Source organism: Leiobunum rupestre, chromosome 6 (assembly GCF_980474605.1).
Source record: "Leiobunum rupestre chromosome 6, qqLeiRupe1.1.hap1, whole genome shotgun sequence".
NCBI lineage: Eukaryota > Metazoa > Arthropoda > Arachnida > Opiliones > Sclerosomatidae > Leiobunum > Leiobunum rupestre.
Window position 1 is genome coordinate 31,974,525 of NC_143389.1, and position 12,995 is coordinate 31,987,519.

Genomic DNA, 12,995 nt, shown 5'->3' on the forward strand with positions numbered 1-12,995 from the left:
AATTGTAAAAAAAAATATTTTTCGCAGCCCCCATCTACCGTGTCGTCGCTTTCCACAACAAACACACAAACAAACAAACAAACAACAACACTTAAGGGGGAAGTCTGAGGTTTTGTGGTTCGAGAAAAAAATACTAGATGGCGCTGAAACTCGTCTCTTGGCAGTGTTGCCGGTAAATATTTTCGGCGGAACTTTACGGGCGAATTTAAAACTGAAAGCATTGATTGACAGCGAGTAACAATAGAGCAGCTAGGGGTCGCTGCTGATTATAAACAGACGAAAGCCGTGCTTGCCAACGTGAGGCACCAGCGTAGGAGTATGGGGTGAGGGGGAGGGTAGGTAATGCAAGGTCAAACTCTCCCCCCCCCCCCATTCCCAAAATTTCCTACGCTGCGATGCCGTCTTTCAGATAGTAAAATGGACCTTAGACCACGTGCTTAGACCAAGAAACACGGTCTAAGCAGGGAGTACAGAACGGGAGTCGTTTTGCCAGATCTTTTAGGGTTCTCATTTCTCAACCAAGGAGCCAGAGGATCGAGGTGGGGTGGGTGGAAAGGTTGGCAAAATACGGGACAAGATACGGATTTTTGCGCCATCTACCTAATTTTTGTGGCTTTGTTGTATATGGAGGAAGTGGTTGCTGTCGTCTTTCATTAGATAATGTAGGTCATAATTGTTAATATTTAAATTATCTTACGACTGGCAATATTCCAAGTTTCTTTTTAAGATACAATACAACTTAAATCATAGTACTAAATCAATATAAATATAATTTTGTATCATGTTTCAAACCGTAAGCCTTTGCAATGATAGGAATCTTATGAACAAAGGACAACATTTTCATTCCAATATCTATAAGTGGAATAATGGGGAAAAGTTGTGTGTATAGGTCTTGTAAAAATCATTCCCTCTCCCAACATAAGGATGTTATTAGTAAGAAAATATTCTTCATTCCTGTACCAAAATGTACAAAAAATCCATCAAAGTGTAAGAAGTGGGTTGATGCTATAGGCCGTGATGAAATAACTATTCATACAGTAAAAAAACACCATTACATTTGTTCTAAACACTTCGTCGGAGGTAATGGGCCTACTGACTCGTATCCTGACCCCTTACCAGATGACTTTCGTAAAACACCTATAAAAGTCAAATTACAGGTAAGTTAATCTATAGTACTCAAATAAGTTATTTTGTTTACAAATTTTGTTTATAAATCTTGTATAGGGTCCTGTAAATAATGAATTCACAGAAGCATTCACTTTATCTAAACTGGTAAAATCTGTAGAAAATACTGAATCAAATTCTGTTTTTGAGACCACAGAGCATGAAGCCTTAGTAAGTTATAGTCTTTATATTTCAATAATGCAGTGGCGCAGTCAGGGGAGGGCGCAGGGGGGCATGTACAATTTTTTTAATTGTTTTCATTGTGTGACCTCCCCAAAACCAAATCCTGGCTACGCCACTGCAATAATGTTGTAGTTACAATTTTAAATGTGATTAAGTCAGTTATTACATGCTTTTACACATTATTTTAAGATGTATGTGACTGCCGCTGTTACAGAGGATGAACATGGAACGGATAAATCAAGCTTTGAAGAAATTAACCTAAATCACCAAAATGCAATGTCTATATCTAATCAAGAAAGTAGCTGCAAGATCAAAGAAAAACGTGAAGATAAAAGTTTCTTATGTGAGCCTCCACGGATAATGAAAGTTAATTCAGAAAATACTTCAGTTTCGTCAGTAGTCACCCCTGTCATTGTTCAGCCGTCATCATCATTTTCAAGCCCCATTTCAACTCCTGCAAAGTATTCAACTGTTTCAATAATTATACCGTATGCTGCAACGAACTACCTTGAAAAGATTGTTAAAGATTTTTTGATATATCAAGTGACAAACCTAAGAGATATGACATGGTGTCTTGATTTAACAAGTAAGGTCAATTTCGACGATGATACTATTATTCATTTTAAAAAATTAAGCGAAAGCCAGTTTTCAAGAATTCAAATTTCGTCATCTTTGCTTTTGACAGTGTACACTTTTGGAAAAGAACTATGTAAAGAACATATTTTTTTTTCAAAGGACTCAGTGAAAATTAGCGAACCAATATCTTATCTCGAAGATTTATTAAAAATAATGGCAGAAATAGATAATTGGATAGTTTGTCATGGAGTCAAAGGTGAAACAGTCTCAATGTTTAAAAATAGTTTTTTTAAAACATCATATTACTGTCAAGTTAGTGATTCGATCCGATCAAAAAAATGTCAGCAGTTATTTAAAAGTAAATTGACTAATATCTGTCAGCAATGTCGCTTGTCCAAAAAATATCTACAAAAAAAAATTAAACTTGAAAAACAAACTTCCAAAAACAATATAAAAAGCACAGTAAATTTAAGATGTATGAACCAAGAGCAAATGCAAAAACGAATTACTACAATGAAAATAAAAAACAAGGCCTTGGGAAGAAAAATTAAAGTGATGCAAGAAAAAATTAGAAAAAAAATTAATACAGATGGTCTCTTACTATCAGAGGAGGACAGCTCAGAATTTGAATTGTTTTGAAAACAGTGGAAAGTTAAATAAACAAAAAGATGGAACTTTGAAACCAGTGAGACTTTTGGAAAAAAATGGCAAAAAGATTCTGTGGAATCATGTTAAAGATACGTTTGAGCTGGACAGTAGAAAAATTTTACGCATGGTACCAAAACTAACCTACAACCATGTACACTTAACTCCTTTTTCTCGTATGCGAGTTAAACTCGCAACCCAAGTGTTCAGTTCATCCGTAGCCAATGCCATGGAAGATTTAATTGGAGATACTGCCAAAGAAACTGTTCTATTTATTCGGATGTTTGACACCTATTTTGATATTTTAAATGTTTCCAATTTATATGATGGGGCCCGGTCAAAAAAACCTGCACTGGAGCCATTTCGAAGTAAGGATGATCCACGATTTCATGTAAGTGAAAATGTACCACAGAAATGGTTTCTAGCTACCCTAATATATATATTTTCTATGTTTAGTGGCTGGAGAAGGATTTCCTAGGCTATCTAGACAGTTGGGAAAGAGAAATTAATGACATCGAACAAGAAAATGACTCAGATAAATCTAAAATGATCCTAAGCAAAGAAACTTTAACTGGGATTAGAATTACAGGTGAAATCTCATTTATAAATAAAATGAATAGAATTCTCAATGAGTGTTTTCAATTTCTAGTCCATTCGACCGTATCAGTTATTAAGTTTTTGCTAGATAAAGGAGCGCCAGAAGTATTAACGGCCAAATTTAACCAAGATCCCCTGGAGCAGTACTTTGGGAAGCAAAGGGCAGCCTCTGGTTGTGGTGAAAATCCAACCGTAGAGAAGTATCAACATAATGAAAAAAGAATTAAATTAATGGGTTCCTTAACACTAAATTCAAGAAATGGAAACTGCACAAGCGCTACCAAGAAGAAATGGAGAGAAAGACTAGCAGAAATGAGAAGGAGACTGTCGATGAAGTAGATAGAAACTATAGACCAGTTTCGTTAATCTCATCAGTACTATGTATGAACTCTAGCTCTAGATTAAAGAAATAATACTTTCAATAAAATAAACTAAATTTTTATTTTTCACTTGAACAAACTGGAACCTTTTTTTTGCTTAAAACTTTCAGTTCATTACGAATTCCGGTGGTTGACAAATTAGTTTTCTTGGCATTTTGAATTCCATACTTAATACTGTTCTTGAAACCTTTTAGGTAGCAGTTCAAGATAATTTGGAAGCATTTTTGCAATGCTGCTCTGGAATTTTCATTATTGCACCACAGTTCATTCCATTTTTGATTTATCCCATCATTGGAATTGAGTTCATTTAAAATAATTTTATTTCTATTGTTATTTTCTTTGAGAATTCTTGATTTTACAAAATGGGGGCCTAAGATATCATCAACTAAAGAGAAAAATGAAAACCCTTTTTCATTTAAATAGATCAGTCCCCCACTGTCTTGTTTGTGGGACCATTCTTGGTAATCTTTTTTACCAACATTTCCTTCGAGAAAATTTTCTGCAGCGGTTCCATATAATGATGTTAATTGATTAATAACGTAACCAGCCACTTGGTGAATTACTTTTGGGTCTTGTTTTACAGTTTTATCTTCAAACGTTGATTGTCTTTGTTCAATTACAAAAGCTTTATACAATTCGTTAAATAATCTTGCCAGGAAAATTTGCACAACTGTATTTTTATCATAGGAATTCAATTGACAGAAAGATAGTTTGCTTGAAAACGATTCTGTTATTGCCTCTAGAAAGTCTTTGTTGCAACTTAAATATAATTTGTTTTTAAAAAATGATTTTTCATCAAAAAATGGCTCGTCTGATTTACAGAATTGGCCCAGGTGATCTATCACCTCTTCTGAAATTGCTACTATTTTTGATTTCCTTATCTCCTCGAAACAAACCTAATTACAAAATTGTCATATTAGATGGTGAAAATTATTAAAACACCACAAAAATATCTTACTCCAAGACAAACTGGTCTTCCAGTTAAAGTAACGTCTTCCAAGTCCGAAGCTTTGGCTAATATATTTATCATTTTTGCCTTTAACATGGCCTTATTAAACACATTCCCTAAAATAGAAAAATAAATTGTATAAAATGATATAAAATAATTATAAGATCTGTTAAAATAATTACCATTTTTTTTTCTTTTGACTTTTGAAAGTCGATTTACGTAACTATGGTCGATGCTTATTTTCACCACGTCAGAGGTGGGCAAAAATAGTGAGCACTCGTTTTTGAAAATCCTGCAGTAATGAGCGAGCGCTTCAAATTCGAATTCCAGCTGCTCTTGTTCAGCGAGAGGGCTAAATTGAGCAGCCTCTGGGCGAGCGCCGAATAGTTCGCTCCGGCGTTGATGGCTGACGGCGCGCTGAGGGAGATTCCCCCCTCGACGGGTTAGTTCCCTCACTTTTAAGCGCTCACCGCGCGCTGAGCGAGATCTCCCGATCGTCGGAATAGCCCCCTCACTTTTAAGCGACGCGTTAGTACCCTCAGTAGAAAGCGCTGACGCAGCGTTGAGGGAAAATTACCGAGAGAAGGAATAGTTCGCTCAGATTTGAGCGCTAGCTACGAGCGGATTTTGATCACGGTGAGCGACGGTAAAGTTCGTTTACGCAAATCGCTCACAGCGCGGCGAGAAAAAATTTCAAAAATCAAACATTAAACTATTACTCGGCTATGGGTTTATTATTTACTTTTTTTATTAATAAAATGAAGGGTACTCTAAACGTCGGGAGTTAATGATATCTCCGATTGAATAAAATTCAAAGGTTCTTCCGAATTTATCCAACGATAAACTAGACTGCAAATATTCCGTTTAGTGTTAAAAGAGCTTTATTAAATATTAAAAGCCACAAATTATAACAATAAGCGCTAGTATACATTCTTTTGGTCTTGACAAACTCGGCAGGTGAAATGGGCTACGCGGTACGCGTTTCTTCATTTTTAGGGGATTGTGGCTCGCGCTACTTTAAAGGAAAATATTAGCGCGCTCTCAACTTAAATTAATGATCGGTACCATAAAAACAAGTGGACATTTACTAACCCCTAATCCAACTCATTTGTAAATCTCCAGAATTTAATAGACAGTTTTAGCAACTACCTACAGGGGCGGTGCCAGAAGATTCTTAGGTGTAGGCTAATAATGTTTATCATTTGTGGGCCCCCTGTTCCTCAATATTGGACTTAAAATTAAATTTTGCAAATTCAGGTAATTTATTTATTATTTGATATTAGTGCGGTTTTTAAAATTTTACAGTATTAACTATCATCACATATTTTATTTGAATTTAAAAATCGACTTGATGTGGCCCCGTCAGATCGATTTGTGGGCCCCTATTTGAACACAAAAGTAGGCTATAGCTCGGGTTGCCTACCCCTAACGCCGCTCCTGACTACCTACACCGGGATTTTATTCACAGTGAACGACGACAGAGTTCGTTTACGGTAAATCGCGAAGAGCAAACATTTCAAAAATTAAACTTCACATTTGACGGTATGAACAAGTTAATAATAAGATTATTTTTAATGTATATGTAAAATATAATACAATATCTTTGCATATAACCATCTTCGATTTTGTCCATTGTTTATGACATCGACAAAAATAACCATATCATCAAATGATCAAGCTAATTGCGAAGATTCACGGTTTTTAAATAATAATTTTTTTCAGAAAAAAAGGGAGGGGTTGGAATTAATATAATGGCCAGCCTGTGCCAATATTAAAACTGTTTTAGTTCCAAATTGAGGTAACTCGATTTACGCGAATTTTCTTTTTTGCCGTTTTTCAAACTTCCTTTACACTAAAAATATAAATATTACAAATAGCGGCCAATGTATAGTTACAAAGTTATCGATTATTTTCCATTTTTAAAAAGCATTACGTTATAATTTTTTTTCCAATTTAAATAATATTTTTTAGATACCTGGTTTTGAAACTAATAGCGTTCCTTTCGTTTTTATTTCACACCGAATTTTAGAAATAATAAAAATGTTTGAATAATTCTAATGTCTAGTTTGTGCGGGTAACAAAAATCAACAGTGAAGAAGCTGTCAACGATCACCGTCAATCTCAGCATGTGGGGAGTGGGGACCCGCTGGCTGCCGGTGAGTATGAACAAGGAATAAGGGGGGTGGCATTACCAAGGTAACCTATTTAAAGTTACAATAGACAGTAGGCTATAATCACTATGCTGTAAACATCTGTGTCGCGCGAAAGCGATCCAAATGTAACGACTGACGATTACGATAAAAATTACATCATTCTTCCGAACTTCAAAAGGGCGTTATTTTATTTCTGGGGGGGGGGGGGGGGGGATTTCTATTTGAACTTGTAATAACTTACACACAAATATTTTCTTTACATTTTTCTGTTTTTATATACAATATTGGAAGTATTTCAATATTTATTTAAATCTTCGCTCTTGCTTGATACCTACAAAGATTCTCAAAAAAAATTGTGTGGATCGTGTCATTTTCGCCTAATTTGGTTTGCACATGTTTCTTAACAATGAAACGAAACCAAAATTAGTTACAGACATACGCCAAACGAGGAGGCAATGAACACCGCTAATGCCCCACAATGGAACATTTTGAAAAAAAAAGGATCCACCGTGGAACTTCGTATGTCATTAGAAAGTGTTCATCTTGTAAAATACGGAACAATTAAAACAGCGAATATATTTTAGTTTCAATAGTTCAGCATTTTAGAATCACACAGTCTAATGGTCTTTAGACCAAACGAAGGTGGTCCTGAAAAGGACCGTTTTGGTTTTAGCCAATTATTTGGCTTCTTCTGGTTTTTGAATTTTTGAGACCTTTACGCAAGAACAACCAGCTACAGCCACTTAGGGGGCTTTGTTGGCATTGTCCAACTGCTCCTTATACAACTGGAGTTCAAATTCCATTGCCCCGTTCTTTAACTTGGCATTCATCAGCTCGTCTGGCCTTTGGGCGAGTTCTTGTTCGTTACAGAAAATATCAAAATATTTTTCTGTAAATCGTCCTAAGAAATAAAAAAACAAAAATTATCAATAATTAGTAACAATAATAATAACTATATGTAAAACTAAGTTGCTGTATTTACGTTTTAGCGATCGGCTTTCAACTTGAAGCTTGAAAAGAGGGGGGGGGGGGGGTGGAACCTCAACCCCTTTCCAAACTATCCCAATCGTTTCAATTTTGGGACCCGCAGGTGGAGTCCAGACACGAAGGCGTCTCTTTCGGCATCTTAACGAAAAGGCAAAGGTTGACCACTCATAGGAAACGTCTCTTAGTCGCAGCGGGACATGACTAACCAAATATTTCCCCGAAATAGGCATTCACTCGCTAATTTAGGCTTGACTTATAATATACATATATAAATATACTTTTCGCTAAACTGAACTCCCCCTAAAAATGAGTCGTATAGCTTCATAGATAGACTAGATCAAAACTAGCCCTTCTGAAACCGAAATAAGTATATAGGAAAACGGAGAAAACCATGTATATTCGGGCCGCGTCTACGGAACGTTAGCTCCAAAGTATATTTTTCTGGACTACGGATAGACTAACATGAAAACGTTAATCAATAAAAATAAAAATACTACGTAATATCATAAATCCATAATTTAATGGAAATAATTCACTAAAAGCTATTTACAGAGTGACGTCATCACGGTAAAAAATCGCCCCTAGCGAGATGCTGATAAACGGCACGTCATACACGAGAAGCCCTCTATACAGGGTCTTTTTTTTTGCTCGGAAAAGTGTTTTTTTTTCAAAAACTATTTATAGTACCGATTTCAAATTTGGAAGGTCAATTCTCTATACCGGGGGACATCAGTTTGAGAAATTTGAGCGTTTTCGGTAATGTTTTTCACCAATTTTGAAAAATTATTTTTCGACCACTAGGTGCGAGATAAAAAATTTCTATTATAAAGTTGTAGGCCGTCATCGAAAACCCTTAAAAATTGTTCACTCGACGAAAAACAACTTATTTATCAGTGAAACTTCGAGCTTGAAAAATTTACAAGTTGGTGAAGCCAAATTACGATTGTTTGAAACGATAATTGAAAAGGGAACAAGTCTAATACAAACGTAGTAGAGTTTTCACACTTGAAAAAATGTACACGTTTGGTTTTTAAATGCAGATATTTTATTCACATAAATTTTTACAAAACATTTTCAATAATATCACCATTGGCTGCAACACAGGTTTGTGCGCGGACAATTAAGTTCTCAAACGCTTTCTCTACCATTTCTGGTGTGACGTCTCGGCAAGCACTGATTATTCGTCTAATGAGTTCCTCCCTAGTTTCAATGGGCATGGCGTATACCTTTGCTTTAACGAATCCCCAGAGAAAATAATCCAGCGGTGTTAGGTCAGGTGACCTTGCTGGCCAATGCACTGGACCATTTCTCCCTATCCACCTTTCAGGAAACTCGTTGTTGAGGTGCTCAGTTACTTGCCGGGAAAAATGCGGAGGGGCGCCATCTTGCTGAAACCACAACTGACGTCTTTCAGCCAATGGAAGGTCGTCGATTGCGTCACTCAGTTCGTTCTGTAGAAAATGTAAATACCTTTGGCCGTTGAGGTTCGTCGGCAGGAAAAAGGGACCAAACAAACGGTTTCCAACAAGTCCAACCCAAACATTGACCCGTTCAAATTGAACCTGGTGATGATATTCAAAACCCCAATGTGGGTTGATGTCAGACCAAAGATGGCTGTTTTGATGATTAAAGGGCCCATCTCTAGAAAATGACGCTTCGTCGGAGAACAAAACATGGCGCAAAAATTGTCTATCTTCTTGGACAGCATTTAGTAACCAGTTGCTAAATTCATAACGTCTTTGATGGTCTCCGTCAATTAGTCCTTGGTGGAGCGTAGCTCTGTATGGGTGATAGCGATTCTTATGAAGAATTTTCCACACACGATTTGCAGAACAACCCAAATCAGCAGCGGCTTTAGCGCAACTGTGACGAGGATATGCCACAAAGTACGCGAGTACATTGTTCTCGAAGTCTAAATCCGGTTGACCCAATCCGCGAAACCTAGGTTGCAAGTTACCAAATTGATTGAAATCGTGAATTGCTCGTCTTACTGTATTTACAGATGGTGCTCCATTTGGATGTCTTTCTGCGAAGATTTCAGTCACTCTTCTAAGGTTTTGCGCTGCTTCTCCATAGTAAATGGCAACTATCTCGGTACGCTCAGCTACTGAATAACGAGGCATAGTTCGGAATATTATCAAACACTGATAATAATCTCCCAAAGTTTTCCTTTAAATACCCAATGCATGTTTAGGATTGACCTATAGCCTCGTGTTTTTTAAATCCGGTCGTTTTTTTAACCAAAGTTTCAACTGGATTAGGTAATTCGGTTTCAATTATCGTTTCAAACAATCGTAATTTGGCTTCACCAACTTGTAAATTTTTCAAGCTCGAATTTTCACTGATAAATAAATTGTTTTTCGTCGAGTGAACAATTTTTAAGGGTTTTCGATGACGGCCTACAACTTTATAATAGAAATTTTTTATCTCGCACCTAGTGGTCGAAAAATAATTTTTCAAAATTGGTGAAAAACATTACCGAAAACGCTCAAATTTCTCAAACTGATGTCCCCCGGTATAGAGAATTGACCTTCCAAATTTGAAATCGGTACTATAAATAGTTTTTGAAAAAAAAACACTTTTCCGAGCAAAAAAAAAGACCCTGTATAGAGTGTCTCTTGTGGCTAGTTATCAGTAAACGTTTTGCATATAAAGAATAAGACGTGTCATACTTATGTAACAATATTATTAACTAATGGTATTATTAGCTATTTTTACTACATTTATTTACAATATTTATTTATTCTGTGTTACTATTTACTAAGTTGCGACTAATCGGGCCGATTAGATATTATTGAACCTTGGAATCTATAGCCGACATATTCAGACATTAGAATAATATTAGTTAATTCAAAAGCATTGAATTGGCGGCTTGGCCCGATTCATAAAATCCTATTTGGCTCTGCAAACCTTTTTTCCCACTTTGGGCTTTTTTTTTTCAACACTGCCCATTCCAGACAGCAAGGGCGCCACTTACTCGTTACTGCACCTGACAAAAATATTAAAATAGGGGGACAGTCGATGGAGGGTTTTTTCTATTTAGCATCGAACCCATTTTCTTCATTCTCGCAGTTTTCAATTTCAACAATAGCGTGTACTTCTTAACGTCATATGACGGGGGGTCAACGCCAGAATTCCGAACTGACGCCAATGAGTCGCCCCTCCCTTGGGTCTTAGCCAATGCTAGGGCAATTTCGAAGTTTCCTATACTTATACCTCGCTTCGTAATCCTTTCTACAATAATAGTATAAATAGTAGGTTCCTTTCTCATTTCGTTACAGTTTCTTGTCGACTTTTCTCAAGTCTGCGTCTTTCGATTCGTATTTCGGTCCTTCCTTAGTTTAATTTTTTCGTGTTTTTTGCTTTAGCTGTTCATAATTTTTCTCGCCTTCGAAGTTTAATTTTTTCGAGTCCATAGTTTTGGAGTTATAGTACTTCGACTGTGGCTTGAGTTTTTTTATTCAGTTTCAGGCTTTAAGTTCGCTTCCGTATTTTACAAGATGAACACTTTCTAATGACATACGAAGTTCCACGGTGGATCCTTTTTTTTTCAAAATGTTCCATTGTGGGGCATTAGCGGTGTTCATTGCCTCCTCGTTTGGCGTATGTCTGTAACTAATTTTGGTTTCGTTTCATTGTTAAGAAACATATGCATACCAAATTAGGCGAAAATGACACGATCCACACAATTTTTTTTGAGAATCTTTGTAGGTATCAATTATTGAAATACTTCCAATATTGTATATAAAGTGTAACATCGTAAGCAATAAAAACAGAAAAATGTAAAGAAAATATTTGTGTGTAAGTTATTACAAGTTCAAATAGAAATCCCCCCCCCCCCCCAGAAATAAAATAACGCCCTTTTGAAGTTCGGAAGAATGATGTAATTTTTATCGTAATCGTCAGTCGTTACATTTGGATCGCTTTCGCGCGACACAGATGTTTACAGCATAGTGATTATAGCCTACTGTCTATTGTAACTTTAAATAGGTTACCTTGGTAATGCCACCCCCCTTATTCCTTGTTCATACTCACCGGCAGCCAGCGGGTCCCCACTCCCCACATGCTGAGCTTGACGGTGATCGTTGACAGCTTCTTCACTGTTGATTTTTGTTACCCGCACAAACTAGACATTAGAATTATTCAAACATTTTTATTATTTCTAAAATTCGGTGTGAAATAAAAACGAAAAGAACGCTATTAGTTTCAAAACCAGGTATCTAAAAAATATTATTTAAATTGGAAAAAAAATTATAACGTAATGCTTTTTAAAAATGGAAAATAATCGATAACTTTGTAACTATACATTGGCCGCTATTTGTAATATTTATATTTTTAGTGTAAAGGAAGTTTGAAAAACGGCAAAAAAGAAAATTCGCGTAAATCGAGTTACCTCAATTTGGAACTAAAACAGTTTTAATATTGGCACAGGCTGGCCATTATATTAATTCCAACCCCTCCCTTTTTTTCTGAAAAAAATTATTATTTAAAAACCGTGAATCTTCGCAATTAGCTTGATCATTTGATGATATGGTTATTTTGGTCGATGTCATAAACAATGGACAAAATCGAAGATGGTTATATGCAAAGATATTGTATTATATTTTACATATACATTAAAAATAATCTTATTATTAACTTGTTCATACCGTCAAATGTGAAGTTTAATTTTTGAAATGTTTGCTCTTCGCGATTTACCGTAAACGAACTCTGTCGTCGTTCACTGTGAATAAAATCCCGGTGTAGGTAGTCAGGAGCGGCGTTAGGGGTAGGCAACCCGAGCTATAGCCTACTTTTGTGTTCAAATAGGGGCCCACAAATCGATCTGACGGGGCCACATCAAGTCGATTTTTAAATTCAAATAAAATATGTGATGATAGTTAATACTGTAAAATTTTAAAAACCGCACTAATATCAAATAATAAATAAATTACCTGAATTTGCAAAATTTAATTTTAAGTCCAATATTGAGGAACAGGGGGCCCACAAATGATAAACATTATTAGCCTACACCTAAGAATCTTCTGGCACCGCCCCTGTAGGTAGTTGCTAAAACTGTCTATTAAATTCTGGAGATTTACAAATGAGTTGGATTAGGGGTTAGTAAATGTCCACTTGTTTTTATGGTACCGATCATTAATTTAAGTTGAGAGCGCGCTAATATTTTCCTTTAAAGTAGCGCGAGCCACAATCCCCTAAAAATGAAGAAACGCGTACCGCGTAGCCCATTTCACCTGCCAAGTTTGTCAAGACCAAAAGAATGTATACTAGCGCTTATTGTTATAATTTGTGGCTTTTAATATTTAATAAAGCTCTTTAAACACTAAACGGAATATTTGCAGTCTAGTTTATCGTTGGATA